Below are 10,652 nucleotides of genomic sequence, written 5' to 3'. Positions count from 1 at the left end.
TAATGAAAAAAAATGTTTGATGCAAATCATTATAGATGGCCATGAAACTAAAAGCGAATTGTATCAGTTAATTCCTCAAGTAATATACGTAATCTTTGGGACACTAGGATAGACCTAAAACTACAAAGGAATTGTACCAGTCAATTCTTCAAGTACTGTAAGCTTCGGAACAATAGCACATTATATACAATTTAGGCCGAAGGCCAAGCGCTGGGACCTATGATGACGAGATCATTGAGAGCGACAAGGTCTAACAGGTGTAATTGGAGGAGACCCTTAAAAAAAGGATTTGCAATATGAAACAATGATTAGAATAGGGTTAAGGAAAGTAAGATGGAAGAAAGAGAATACGAATGGAGGTACAGCAAAAGGAATGAAAGGGGTTGCAGGTTTGGAACCTTAAGTTATACCTTCCGTGCACCACGCGTGAGGAGGTGCACTTACGGTACAAACCCCTAACGGTGCTTTGGAGGCCACGAAAACCAATGAAATTCTCTCTCTCAAAACAACACTTGAATGGCGTCGTGTAGCGTCACATCAGAAATGCCATTCAATAATGCCCAAATGCGACTGATTAATTACTCTGCTATTACCAGTTCCTGATGTTGAACGAGACTGACAAATTCTAAGAGACTGGAGAAGTGGTGCGCCATTTCCTTCTTAAAATGCTTTGATAAGACATTTGTAAAATCCAGTGCTTTAATAGAGACTTGACAGGGTTTATTTTTACTACGTAATATAGTGAAATGAAACTGTGTACTGCAGCATTTCACGTCCACAAAACAAAACTGAAATTACGTTAATGATCAAACACACTCGATAGTCGAAAATTGACAAGGTCTCTCTCTCTCTCTCTCTCTCTATTGCTTGGCAGTCAACTGTAGATGTAATATATGTCCCAAGTACCGTTCCCCATAAAACTGGCGTCAAACATCATTCTACATACAAGGAACTTTAGGAATAGCTATTTATTAACTAACTCTGCTACATTGACGAATGATCCCAGACACCGTCGTTAACTTATATTAAAACGTGCCGTTTAGTGGGATCATTCTACTCACTCGTGAGATGTCGAATAGACAGGCCTCATGTTTTCACTTATTAAGGCGTCCAGTAAAGTTTCCAGTATCTTTTTCAAGCTTCGACTGGAATGACTGGAATGACTGACTGACTATGCGTGAACGGTTATGCCAAGTCCTTTCAAACAAAGGTACCAAAAGTATATTTTTGACTGCCGCCAAACATCAGAAAATTCTTCCTAAATAAATAACATGACAGTTGCCACAGGAGGAACTTCAGATCACAGCAAAGATCCCAGATGGAGGACGAACACTTCTCCACTCAACCACCGATTACCAAAGCTTAAAAAGTGCAACGGTTTGATGACTAATTCCAACAAATAGCTCTCATTACCTGTCAGCCTCAATTGTACTTTAGTTTAAAATAATAATGTTCAAGTCAAGGAATACTCCCTGTAAGGAATTACTATTAATCAGATATAATTCTTACCAATTATTGAAAGTACCAAGTCAAAGGCCAGGCTCCTGTTTTGAATTTCAAATCTCAAAACTGCAGCTCAATTAACATTGCTAGTTTATGCCTTGTATTACAACTCGATGTCTTGTATTGCAAGTTAAAGTCGTGTATTGCAAGTTTATGGCTTGTATTGCAAGTTAAAGTCGTGTATAGCAACTTGATGTAGTGATGCAAGTTAAAGTCGTGTATTGCAAGTTAATGTCTTGTATTGCAAGTTAATGTCTTGTATTGCAAGTTGATGTCTAGTATTGCAAGTTAATTTCCAATAAGCACATTTACTTAACCTAGTCTAAGAGTGACCTAAGGAACTATCAAACCAGAGTGTCTTAGATATCCAGTTATGTTTACGTAACATTAAAACTTCTTAATCTCAATACTTGAACACTTGGCACCAAATGTGCAAGTACAAAATGAAATACAGCACAGAAACCAAATACCTTCAGTGCCCAGTGTCACGTGGGATGTAAATGACACCTAAATGATTCGAATTTCTCAAAACCTTGAAGGTTTGGCGGCAGCCATTACCACTGACAAGTCCAGCTCGTCTCGAGCTAGACAGTCGAATAATACTAACCTGTCAAGTCACTAGACGTAACTATGGCAGTGAACTTTGTCGGCAACTAGATTTACGTTAATTGACGTCAGATCACTCAATTAACGTAGGATTTTTCTTTACATAACGACAAAGCAAAATGAGACTGAAATACACACAAGACCTTTTGTACTCCTGAAACGGCCATTCAAATTTTGATAAACTGAAAAGTGTCTTTTGAATTGTCCCCGTTGTTTTACAGAGAGAGAGAGAGAGAGAGAGAGAGAGAGAGAGCAATCAATAAATCCTAACCTAATCTCCTTTGAAATCGAAGGAATCACGGGATTATCTTCTTCGAAATCCCAGGCTACTAAAACGACAGGTGGGCGTGGCAGAGGCTTCGAGCTGTCAAACTCACAAACGGCCGATGAAGGACTAATTACAAAGCTTTCTCTTCATTTCTAATGAAAGACACAACGACTCACTAATGATAAAAAGCTTGTGTCTAACGTGTGCTTGCGTGCTTCCGTATAAAAGGTCCCACACCTATTGGCTACTACGAAGCATCTATCTATGGATCCTACCCACCGAGAAACTGGGGTAAATATTGATGCTTTAAACAAGCGTCATGATGTAATTTTTGTAAGCAGGCAATGGACCAGTGATCACGGTTGTTCCCCTATTTAAGCAGAAAGCTGCGAGGGATGATTATTCACCAGGTAGTTAGTCTAGTCACCTTACGGACTGATAGATAATTTAAGCTATGAATTGGTGATATACTGGTTCAGCGAGTGCGATGTTTGGCTAAATTGTACCTATCATACTTTTCAATTCAGGGCTTCTTAACACCATGAATCGCTACACTTGGCCCTTTTCCCACATAACCCAAGTCAGAAAAAGTCTGTCTGACATCGTCTGTGTCTCTGTGTCGGTTCAAAGAGCCCAGATATACGCAGCAGGCCTCTTTCTCCTTTAGCACCTTAGTAATATTAAGACGAAAGCTCTGCTATGGACCCCAAACCACAAATACGTTCGAGATCCTCAGAATCTACAGAAATTTGCCACAAGTCAGTTTCTCAAAAAGTATACTACAACGGTTTTCCAGCTTCTACAGCCTTGAAGCCCTACAGAAAAACTTAGCAAAAGTGCCAAAATTCTCTATTCCGTGCCCACGATACCCCTTTCCATGACAGTCTTAAGATTCCCGATGATCATTCTACCCTACAACACCAAGAATATGGCCCAAGAAACTCCATAATTCTCATCAGTTCTTAGCTCTTGTTTAGGAAGGAGGAGACCGTCCTGTCAGTTGTCACTAGTCACTTACTAGGAATTGCTTTGGCCAATCAGAGGCCTCCCCTATACACGACGTTTCTATCGCCCTCTCTCATTGGCTCAACGCTTCGGTTTTTGGGCAAAGAGTCTTCGTAAACGATCTCCTATTGGCTGGTGGAATGAGACCCGATTTTCACAAAGTATTTCTATGGAGACGTTCTCCTTTGATGTCTAACATATATATAAATAGTTTATGGACGTGTAAGCACATACACGAACAATAAAAGGTCAGTTAATAGACGGATAATTGTAGAAAGGGAAGATAGAACCACAAGGAAAGAGATAAAAGTCTAATTAGAGAATACCAAACCAGCCATATCCCAAATATAAAAAATGTCCATAAATGTATATTTAAATTTAAATATACTTCTATACGTCATTTTTTGCCAATGCTCATGTGCTATTACACGTATTAACACAATTATTCCCACACACACACACATATATACATGAATAATTATCACATCGAACCGTGATTCATTTATATATCATTCGAGCTACAAATGTCCTTTAATATCTAAATTCCCTCTACCTCGGAATTGATATATTTTCATATATGTACCGAAGGAGAATTTTTAGTTGATAATAATTTCGTCCCCCCATGGGATCGAACCACCGTCCAAGTGGACGGGAACGAAATCAGGACAGACAGTGACGCTATCCAATCAGCCAACAGAGACGCTATAAGTTCATATCGATTCTGACCTTGCAAATCACCCTGGAACTCGGTGCTTTCGGTACATATATGAAAATATATCAATTCCGAGATAGAGTGAATTTAGATATTAAAGGACATTTGTAGCTCGAATGATATATATATATATATATATATAGATATATAGATATCATTTATAACATAGTCTATATATAATAAATATATGTATACCATGCCAGCTTTTTAGAGTATGTGACCATCATGGGATTACAACCAGGAAAAAAAAAGTATTTGAAAGGAGACTTGAATGTCTGGGCGAATTTTACTTTGGATTCGGTTGTTGTTATTAAAAACCATCTCTAATATTTTCTTGTAGGGAAAGTGGGTTCTTGAAGACTACGGAGGAATTCTACAGGACTTCCAATTCCTGAAAGGTATCACCTTCATTGGCAATGATAGACATAGTAGATCTGTTTTGTCTACTGTTGTTAGACATTTAGTATGAATCCACGCGCACACAAACACACATACACTCAGACAGTTAGCCAAAGTGATCGTATGTGATTTTATTATATATTACTGGGACGACATTTCATTTAAAAAACACAGAAACCAAAATATTTAATAAACACTAGAATATTTCTGCACTCAAACCTCTCCACTGACAAAGAGGCAAAGGCTTGGAAGGACCTCTGGACTTGGCCTTACCAACACAGACGTGTTCTGAAGATAGAGCAGGGATCAATATTGAAATAACTTGGTCTAAACCATAGATATTTCTTCATTTCATTCCTAACCGCCCCTTCCAATCAGGTGGTAGCCAGTCAGACTCCTGTCCGAAATCAGGACTTATGTAGTATTATCTGTTGGTTGTCTTGGAATTCTTTGGTCGTATTATGGTCGTTAAATTAAGAAATATTCCTCTAGCAAATCGGAATCAGAAGGCATAGAACTTGTGCTATTGGTGTCGTCAGTGTACCCACATCTCTCTCTCAATTTTTCTATTCCAAGAAGTGCCCTCCAGAGGTTTGTTTGGGTAATCAGGTCTGTAGATCCTGAGGCGCTCTGGAGGCTGGAATGAAGACGATCTGGTTCAGAAATGAGAGGCAGCAGCAGCCATCTTGAATCAAACTGTCTTTATTCTTCTCGTTACGATCGTGGATACAAAATGCAGTTGCAAAGCAAGTCGGTACTTCTTTGCCTGTACATTATAAGAGGAAATGCTTACATAAGCTAATGAAAGACATAAAAACTACACACACATTCTTAACACCCTTCCCACCATGGGAGTTGTCCTAAGCTCCTATCAAAAAAAAACCTTTGACACAATTAATACAACTGAACTAAATCTACATAGTTTAATCTTGTGATAAAAACTGTGAACCTCAAAATTAAACTATACAAATGCACACAGGGACAAGACTGGGCAGTTTAAAAAAATGGTGGAGAAAATATCTAAAAAAAATCCAGTGACCTCAGATAGTCCAGGATCCCATCAGTCCCTCCCGAAGTTTCACACACAAAAAAGGCCTTGTTTGTGCAACATTTCGCCTGTTTCTATATAGTAGCTGGCACCTACTGACAGATATTAATTCATTCATATCAATAAAAAATAAAGTCGCCCACGGAACTCACGAAATGACATTTGTAATACGTGCTACTGACACTGGCAGGTTATTAGTTAAGTGGTTTTTATTTACGACGCTTTTGTCCGGAAACTGTAGACACAATCAACTGCTGAGAAGGAGAGAGAGAGAGAGAGAGAGAGAGAGAGAGAGAGAGAGAGAGAGAGAGAGAGAGAGAGAGAGAGAGAGAGAGAGAGAGAGAGAGAGAGAGAGAGAGAGAGAACCACACAACGCCCCAATAGGAAACTCTTGGGGAAAAAAAGCATAGAACTGAAGTCTATGATTGAATATTTCATGCGACAGACTTTGCAAATGGATTCATGACGGATTGGGTCTTCTCGTATATAGTCGCAGGCAGAAAGGTCAGTGATTCTTATTTGGGGGCTCCATCTGTAGGAAATCCGCTCATTTTCGGTGCCCCGTTTCCGCTGCCGCTTTCGCCAGACAGAGCAATGTGGTGTCATAACTTCCCCAAGTCTCCTTGTGGATATATTGCAGTACCGTCGGTTCGAAAGTCTGACTTCAACCGGTAGTTTCTAGTGGTAGTTTCTGATCGTGAACTTCGGAATAATCAGAGGGCGTTTCACGACGTTCTCCCGAAGGGCCCGAGGCTTCTTCCTCTCCCTCCGATATCTGGGGGGGAGCTTCCTGTGTAGTCTTGGCTGCGTAAGTCCTCACGGATCCCCTGAAACAAGTGACCGTGGAGCGAACGAACCACCTGATAAGTGGAAAGGAGTGTAGTGACTGCAACTCTCAAAGGTGTAGAACCTCTAGTGTGTTCTCGACACCAGTGAAAAATAGTGTAGTGAATGCACCTCTCAAAGGTGTAGTTCCTTTAGTATGCTATCTACACCACTGAAAAATAGTGTAGTGACTGCAACTCTCAAATGTGTAGTTCCTTGTGTGCTATCTACCAGAGAGAAATGGTGTAGTGAACCCTCAAAAGTGTAGTTCCTCTAGTGTGTTCTTTACACCAGAGGAAAGGAGTGTAGTGACTGCAACTCTCAAAGGAGTAGTTCCTTGTGTGCTATCTAATGTGTTCTCTACACCAGAGGAAAAATGTCTTGCAACAGAAATCAGAAAGTGGTTCGTTGGAGAAAATGCGTCAGCTAAAGGACCACTCGATGAACACCTAAGGAAACGCAAGAAGTCCATCTAGAAAGTATAAAGGGTAAACCTCCCCCAAAAAGTGAAGTGAAATCCTAAGGTGATGTTTCAGTGAAGACTTTGAGAGACAGTGCTGAATTGTTTGGTGGTGTTTCTATGTATTGGAGCTTTTAAAAGAACCTGTCCAGAAGAAGAAGAGCTCTTAGAGGAACGGCCTGTCCAGAATTTCTGCATCCCTGTAAGTACCATGATGATTTCCCGGTTCAGAATTTCTTTGTTGTCCTGAATGTCAACTTTCAACTCGAGTTCATGACTGTGAATGCCAGGGTGACGTTTCTGTTTACGAAATGACTTGGTGATGTGATATTGTCTAATCCAGACGGACTGTTGTAGGGTTCAGGTCAAATTTTGACGTTCCACTAAGTGTCCACTGCAAGATAACGTGAGAATTTCTGAGTGGCTGAATCCAGTTGCTGAATAATTCCCTTTGTGCTTCTTCCATGACACGTATACATACATACATACATATGTAGCCACATACACGCACTTACGTACAGTTATTTCTATTCTAAACTTCCTTAAAAGAAGAAGAAATCTTGCTGAGCCACTACCTTTTCAGGCCAGTACCTATAGGGGATCATTCCTAGAGATAGTGAGTGACCCCCTTCCCCACCTACCCAAAGGGTCACTCACTATCTTTTGACCCGGTATGGATCCAAAAATAATGACCAGCCACCCCCCTAAGATATAATAGGCCTAGATAACGACCTCAGAAACCCCCTGGGGGTGACTAACTAGGAAAGATTCCCCCGGGAGAAGGTTCTGCAGAGGAGGCAAAATTCACTTGAGGTCAGGCGGTGCACAGATAGATAGATAGACCTGGAGTTGTCTTCTTCTAGAAGATTCCTTGTGAGTTATTGGCAGCCCCTTGAACAGTAGTTTTTTTTTTTTTTTTGCATTTTCGTTCTTTTTCTATAATTTTCTGAGTTTCTTTCATCTTTTTCTTAAATTTTCTGAGTTTTTTCATCTTTTTCTCTAATTTTCTGAGTTTTTTTTAATCTTTTTCTCTAATTTTATGAGTTTTTTCCTCTTTTTATCTAATTTTCTGAGTTTTTTAATCTTTTTCTTAAATTTTCAGAGTTTTTTAATCTTTTACTTTAATTTTCTGATTTTTTATCTTTTTCTCTAATTTTCTGAGCTTATCTTTTTCTTTAATTTTTTTTATGTTTTTTTATAATTTTCTGAGTTTTTTCATCTTTTTCTCTGTTTTTTTTTAGTTTTTTTCTCGAATTTTCCTAGTTTTTTTCTTTTTCTCTAATTTTCTGAGATTTTTATCTTTTCTCTTATTTTCTGAGTTTTCTTTTTCTATAATTTTCTGTTTTTTTATTTTATTTTTCCTTTTTTTTTCGCGCCCCTTCTGTTTATTTAATTTTCTGAGTTTTTTTTTTTTTTTTTTTTTTTTTATATTTTCTCTATTTTCTGGTATTTTCATCCTTTTTATTTTCTTATTCCGAGTTTTTTTTTTCATCTTTTTTTCTTATTTAGGAAATGAGTATTTTCATACTTTTTCTCTTATTTTCCTGGAGGTTTTTAATTTTTTTTCATTTTCTTTTTTTCTTATTTTCTGAAGTTTTTTTCATCCTGTTTTCTCTTATTTTTCTGAGTTTTTTTCATTTATTTTCTCTTATTTTCCTGAGCTTTTTTTCATTTTCTTTTTCTTTTATTTCTGAGTTTTTTTTCATCTTTTTCTCTTATTTTCTGAGTTTTTTTCATCTTTTTCTCTTATTTTCTGAGTTTTTTTTTTTCATCTTTTTCTCTTATTTTCTGAGTTTTTTTCATCTTTTTCCCTCCCTAATTTTCTGAGTATTTGTCATCTTTTTCTTTTCTTATTTTTGAGTTTTTTTTCATCTTTTTCTTTCTCGAAGTTTTTCATGAGTTTTTTGCTTTTTTATTTTTCCTATAAAAAAATTTTTTTGAGTTTTTTTACTTTTCTCTCTAATTTTCTGAAGTGTTTTTATTTTCTCCTTATTTTTCTGAGTTTTTTTTCATCTTTTACTCGAATTTTCTGAGGTTTTATCTTTTTCTTTTAATTTTCTGAGTTTATCTTTTTCCTTTTAATTTTCTGAAGTTTATCTTTTTTCTCTATTTCTGAGTTTATCTTTCTTTAATTTTCTGAGTTTATCTTTTCTTTAATTTTTCTGAGTTTTATCTTTTTCTTATTTTCTGAGTTTATTTTTTCTTTAATTTTCTGAGTTTTATCTTTTTTCTCTGATTTTTCTGAGTATTAAATCTTTTCTTTAATTTTCTGCGTTTTATCTTTTTCTTCATTTCTGAGTTTTAATTCTTTTCTTTATTTCTGAGTTTTATCTTTTTCTTAAATTTTCTGAGTTTATCTTTCTTAATTTTCTGAATTTTATCTTTTTTCTTTAATTTTCTGAGTTTAATCTTTTCTTAATTTTCTGAGTTTATCTTTTTCTTAATTTCTGAGTTCTATCTTTTTCCTCTGATTCTTCGAGTTATCTTTTTTCTCTAAATTTTCATGAAGTTTCCTCTTTTCTTTAATTTTCCTGAAGTTTTTTTTCTGTTAATTTTCTGAGTTTTATCTTTTCTTTAATTTCTGAGTTATCTTTTTTTCTCTGATTTTCTGAGTTTTATTTTTTTCTCTGATTTTTTTCTGAACGTTTCCTCTTTTTCTTTAATTTTCTGAGTTTTATGTTTTTCTCTGATTTTCTGAGTTTTTATTTTTCTTTAATTTTCTGAGTTTATCTTTTTCTTTATTTTCTGAGTTTATCTTTTTCTTTAATTTTCTGAGTTTATCTTTTTCTTTAATTTTCTGAGTTTATCTTTTCTTAATTTTTCGAGTTTATCTTTTTCTCTAATTTCTGATTTTATAATCTTTTTCTTTCATTTTTCTGAGTTCATCTTTTTCTCTGATTTTCTGAGTTTATCTTTTTTCTTTAATTTTCGCTTTTATCTTTTTCTTTAATTTTCTGAGTTTATCATTTTCTTTAATTTTCTGAGTTTATCTTTTTCTCTGATTTTCTGAGTTTATCTTTTTCTCTAATTTTCTGAGTTTATCTTTTTCTCTGATTTTCTGAGTTTATCTTTTTCTTTAATTTTCTGAGTTTATCTTTTTCTTTAATTTTCTGAATTTATCTTTTTCTCTGATTTTCTGAGTTTATATTTTTCTTTAATTTTCTGAGTTTATCTTTTTCTTTAATTTTCTGAGTTTATCTTTTTCTTTAATTTTCTGAGTTTATCTTTTTCTTTAATTTTCTGAATTTATCTTTTTCTTTAATTTTCTGAGTTTATCTTTTTCTCTGATTTTCTGAGTTTATCTTTTTCTTTAATTCTCTGAGTTCATCTTTTCTCTGATTTTCTGAGTTTATCTTTTTTCTTTAAATTTTCTGAATGTATCTTTCTTTAATTTTCTGAGTTCATATTTTTCTTAATTTTCTGAAATTTATCTTTTTCTCTAATTTTCTGAGTTTATCTTTTCTAAGATTTTCTGATTTATCTTTTTCTTAATTTTCGAGTTTATCTTTTTCTTTAAGTTTCTGAGTTTATTTATCTTTTTATTTAATTTTCTATCTTTAATTTCTGAGTTTATCTTTTTCTTTAATTTTCTGAGTTTATCTTTTTCTTTAATTTTCTGAGTTTATCTTTTTCTTTAATTTTCTGAGTTTATCTTTTTCTTTAATTTTCTGAGTTTATCTTTTTCTCTGATTTTCTGAGTTTATCTTTTTCTTTAATTTTCTGAATTTATCTTTTTCTTTAATTTTCTGAGTTTATCTTTTTCTTTAATTTTCTGAGTTCATCTCTTTCTTTAATGTTATGAGGTTTATCTTTTCTTGAATTTGCT

The 10,652-nt window shown here is 35.0% G+C and overlaps 1 long non-coding RNA gene across 1 annotated transcript in view; it reads right to left on the bottom strand.

Annotated features, from left to right (window-relative positions):
* Positions 1 to 10,652, bottom strand: part of LOC135204302 (uncharacterized) — a 135,876-nt gene that overhangs the window by 70,782 nt on the left and 54,442 nt on the right. The gene's annotated exons all lie outside the window — the stretch shown is intronic.

This window comes from Macrobrachium nipponense, chromosome 11, assembly GCF_015104395.2.
Source record: "Macrobrachium nipponense isolate FS-2020 chromosome 11, ASM1510439v2, whole genome shotgun sequence".
Taxonomy (NCBI): Eukaryota; Metazoa; Arthropoda; class Malacostraca; order Decapoda; family Palaemonidae; genus Macrobrachium; species Macrobrachium nipponense.
Note: the sequence above shows the minus strand (reverse complement) of the source record. Positions and strands in the feature narration are given on the sequence as shown.